The 4,818-nt window shown below is 44.9% G+C and overlaps 2 long non-coding RNA genes across 2 annotated transcripts; both read right to left on the bottom strand.

The window, feature by feature from the left end:
* Positions 1-1,078: 1,078 nt before the first annotated feature.
* On the bottom strand, positions 1,079-1,939 carry LOC141047460 (uncharacterized). The gene is made up of 2 exons (XR_012219811.1): positions 1,829-1,939; positions 1,079-1,706 (listed from the first exon to the last, which is right to left on the bottom strand). It is a non-coding gene; the product is annotated as an uncharacterized lncRNA (long non-coding RNA).
* A 104-nt stretch (positions 1,940-2,043) lies between these two features.
* LOC141047459 (uncharacterized) lies at positions 2,044-3,647 on the bottom strand. The gene is made up of 3 exons (XR_012219810.1): positions 2,702-3,647; positions 2,557-2,628; positions 2,044-2,439 (listed from the first exon to the last, which is right to left on the bottom strand). It is a non-coding gene; the product is annotated as an uncharacterized lncRNA (long non-coding RNA).
* Positions 3,648-4,818: the final 1,171 nt, after the last annotated feature.

Raw genomic sequence — 4,818 nt, 5'->3', positions numbered from 1 at the left:
ATCGCAGTGTTAATGTGCGAAGTACTCTAGCAGTGTCCAGAATGAGGGACACATTTGCCGAGTACTTTATGTCACCTGAAGGTAGAGTTGAATGGCAGGATGACATGGTTTGAGATGTTAAAACCAATTTTTAACCTTGTTGTACCAAACCATTTCTGTGGTTTAAGTTACTGTACCCTTCAATTTTGGTAAAGTATTAGTACCTTTGTATCAGTATTCTATATTGTTTTACTACCTATTTTTTGTACCAAAATATTCCCATTTTTTAAATTCCTGACAAAGCTCTTTTAAAATTGAACAAAAATTATCATTTAGTTAAAAACTTTCTACTAAATCATGTAGTGTGGTGTGTAGAAAATAATATAGGGGCTATAAAGCGGTATCCAAGGACCTTCCACAGTACTGCCCACCAGCAGGCCTCCCCCCACCGCCACACACGTACGTAATTACTCATACATGTTCTTGTACACATACTCCCATACATTCACATACTCACACACACCTACTCTCGCACAATCACTCACACACACACACTCATTGAGTTTTATACATCGACATGTTATATTAACAGTAAAACAAACAAAAACATTTGACAGACTGAAAAATTATTTTTATTTTTATCAGCTTTAGCTGGAATTTTTTCTTTTATATTTTTGTAATAAAACTTTTTTATTGGTAACAACAAAACACATTAAAGATTGGTGTAATGTGTAGCGGAAATAGTATTGGAGGGGCTCTCAGTTTGGACCACTTCAACAGGGGTGTTGTGGGAGGATGTAGTTTGTGAGGGGTCATATAGCAAAGGACAAGGTATAGGAATGGAGAAAGAAGGTGAAGGGGTGGATAAAGCTGATGAAGGGGTGGAGAAAACAATAGACGGGGGGGAAACTAAACTGTGGGTGAAGGACGCTTGAATTTGGGATGTGGAAGGAGACTGGATGTATTGGGAAGGGAGTGTAGGTTGGGAAGGGAGTGTAGGTTGGGAAGGGAGTGTAGGTTGGGAAGGGAGTGTAGGCATGGATGCAGTTGGGAACTGGTACGGGGAAGCAGACTGGAAAGGGGCAGGAGGTTGGTACTGGGTAAAATGGTATGGTACAGGAGGGGTAGGAAGGACCGGGCCTGGAGCAACTACTGGGCCTGTTGGAGGGGCTGCTGATGTCACCTGTGCTAAGGCCACCTGGCAGGCTTGCATTACATGTAGCTGCTGTTCAGGAGTTAGGTTGTCCAGCCGCTCAATCACAGCTTTGAAAAAAGAATGATGCGGCGCTTTATTTGCATCTAGATGCATCCTTTCAACACGCGTGCCTAAATCAAGCACCTCTCTAGTAACAAGATTGAACCCAGCAGACATTTGCTGGGTCATGACTTTCATAGTGTTTTGAAAGGATGCATGTAGATTCATAAACTCTGCAGCCAACTGCTTTTCCTGACCCCGCTGACGCAGCCGCCCAGAACTCAAAGGTGTTCTATAGAGGGCAGCTGTGTCAGAGGGGTGAGGTAAAGGAAAGCCTACCTCTTCAACAGCAGCTTCATGTAATGAAGCCTGCACAGATGCTCCAGCAGAGGTGGATGGGGCTGAGGGATCACACACAAGGGAAGGCAGGGAGGGTGCAGAGGGGTTGGGTATGTTGTGGTCCATGGTGGCGGCCTCCTGGGGGATCGCTCCAGAAGGGTTCAATGCAGGCTCCCGCGTGCTGCTGAAGGTGCTGTTGAAAAAAGTAGAAAAAAATAGACATTAATATCATGATATTCATTAGCCCTGGCTGCCAAAAAAAAGATTACACATTTGACCATTTTTTATTTAGTCACTTCTGGTAGGAATGTTTACCTTCTTGTCACCATAGTTGATTTCAGGAATGACAGGGCCTCAGAATACTTATAGCGGCTCCTGCGTCCTCTTGATCCGCTGGGAGCCTGCATCTCTTTGTTGAACTCCTTCTTGAAGCAATCCCGCATTGACCGCCACCGCAACTGAACTCTTTCCCCTGAAAATTGAAAACACAAAATGATTAGGATCAAGCACAATGCATCCGGAAACATTACTGAAATGTGAATACTTATGCTGTTCTTTCTGTGCCCGAGAATGGAGTTCCTCCCAGTTAGATAGCACAGCCTGGCACACTTCCTCCCAGAGTCGTCTAGTAACACAAGCATCTGCATGGAAGCGGTCCGCCATATTCCAGAGCGGCTCACGATCTCTCACCATATCAATCAAGAGGTCCACATCAATAGCCACATCCTCACTGTCGGAATCGTGAGCACGCTGTGAAGCCTGTTTAAAGACAAAAAAGGTAAACATAACAATCACAGCATTATGTACAAACCTTATAAAAGTCCTAAAAAAAAAAACCTTACTCTATGGCGACCGCCCCTGCGTGGTTGCCGACGACTCTGGGAGGCACTTTGAGGAACTCTCGGACGAGCCACAGATTCAGAAGCCTATAATGAAAAAAAAAAAGAAGAAAAGGAAAATTAAATGCTGTTATGTTGATCTTGTTTTTAGGTCCAGTGATGTGTAAGAACATGTTTTAGTGCAATTAATGCAAAGATACTTACATGCGGGGAGCCCACTCCAGGCATTTCTCCGCTACGCCCGTCTCCTTCTGAGAGACCCTCTGGTTCAGCTTCCTATTAAACAAGAATGCATATATAGGGTTATGTGTACCAAGAATGTTCTGGCAATAATAAAAAAAAAAAATACCTCATTTCGCTGGCGATGTGAGGGAGGGCTCCCAGAAGAAGACATGTCTGGCTGAAATTCTGTAATGAAAACAATTGTTACCTACAACACTAACCATATTCAAAGCTTTCAGGCCTGTATACTTACAATATGGGTTGCAAATTAGGATTTTGCAGTAGTGTCCTGGGCAAGTTCCTGCATGAAAAAAGCACGATGTAGTTTAGATTTGTGCTGTGTGCAACATTTATTTTTACAATCAAACAAAACAACAAAAATAGTAAAAAATAAGATTTTTTGAATTCCACTCTCACCATGCTATAAAATGCAGCTTGGACAACAAACCATCGCAAAATTACTATGTATATACTCGTGTATAAGCCGCACCGGCCCAAAAATTGGGAACACATAAGCCCAGTGTGTAACCCATACACTATGGCCCCATATGCTGTTCCATAGAATATGCCCCCATATGCCAAAAAAAAAAAAAACTATTGTGGGTCCATCGCCCCTGTCTGCCACTTCTTGTGTCAGTGACTGTTCATCCAGCAGAGGGGGACACGCACTTCTCACATCAACGCACCCACTGAGGATGCAGCAGAGACCGCAGGGAGCAGCAATGGACCCAGGAAAGGTGGATATCACTATGCTTGCAACGCACAGATTCAGGAATGGTAACGTTACCACTGAAGACAGGAAGGGAGACAGTGGAGAAGCAAGCAAGGCTACAGATATGACAGCAGGATGATCTGTGACACCCCTGCTCCCCCTCTGACCCACAGGGAGATGACCCATGTATAAGCCAAGAGGGGGACTTTTAGCACCAAAAATGGGCCTAACATCTTGGCATATACACGAGTATATACAGTACCTCCCCCTACAGTATTTACACATAAATTCACACACCCACCCACGCAAACTACTTCACACTGTCCTTCATAATTAGAATCCCCCCCACACTGATGACCACACCTGAAACTTTTTAAAAACAATAGTACAATGTATGAAAAACATACATGTGTGTGTGTGTATATATACATATACATGCTGGGCAGGCAGCAGCAGGTACAGCATGGGACTCCAGCGTGGTGGCTAGCAGTGACAGCAGTGATGGGGGTTCTGCGGCAGAGGTTTCAAGTGGCAGTTGTGGGGGTCATGGTGGTGACAAGTTTATCTGGGAAGGCGGCAAGACAGTCACTGGCTGTGACGGGGATGGGTGCGCAGGTATCGGCAGTCACACAGACAAAACGAAAACCTATGCTTGCAAGAAAATTTTTATACTCACACTCAAACTCCTGCTCGCTGGAGGTCCAATAGTGGATGGCTGTCAAAAATCCAGTTGGTTGCTGGATGTCTGTCTGGCTGGTGTATATGTGGCAGAATCCATAGGCTGTGTGTGTCTCCAGTAGCTCTTTCTCCTCTGTATTAAGGGTGATTAATGCCCTCTCTCTACCTTTCCTATAGGGTGGGTGGAGATTGGCAGGTGTTTTTCCCCAAATTTGATACTTTTTGGAGCATGCTCAGTGCAAAAACCGGATCCGGCGCCGGAATCAGGCAAAAACCGGATGCCGCCGGATCCGGCGAACATAGACTACCATTATAAAAAAAACGTATGTCGCCGGATCCGGCGTCTCCCGGTTTATTACCGCAGACAAAAAACGTTACATGTAACGTTTTTTCCAGACGCCGGACCGGCTGTTTTTGCCGGATCCAGCAAAAACCGGATATGCCGCATAGGCATCCGGCGCAATGCGGCAATAATGAAACTCTATGGGGAAAAAACCGGATCCGGTGGCAACAGGCGCCGGATCCGGTTTTCACACTTTTTGCCGCATCGCGCCTGATGCACAAAAACTGATGTGTGAAAGTAGCCTTAGCCTCCACAAAAGAAATGAAATAAAAAGTGCAAAAAAACAAAGCAAAAATATTTATACTTACACGCTGGTGACCGCCGCGTTGCTGTCGCCGATGACCCTGGGAGGCACTGCGAGGACCTCTTGGCAGAGCACCAGATTGGGAAGACTAGAGAAGAAAACAAAAAATGTCATGTCTTTGGATGTAGGCATTTGTTTGCTGTGTGTGGTCTGCAGAACATTGTTTTCTATGTGTTGTGTGTAGTGTGATGTTGTGTTTCTGCGTTT

Source organism: Dendrobates tinctorius, unplaced genomic scaffold (genome assembly GCF_039654945.1).
Source record: "Dendrobates tinctorius isolate UK_male_01 unplaced genomic scaffold, ASM3965494v1 ptg000127l, whole genome shotgun sequence".
NCBI classification, from domain to species: Eukaryota; Metazoa; Chordata; class Amphibia; order Anura; family Dendrobatidae; genus Dendrobates; species Dendrobates tinctorius.
The sequence above is the reverse complement of the archived record's forward strand: the minus strand, read 5'-3'. Positions and strand labels throughout refer to the sequence as shown.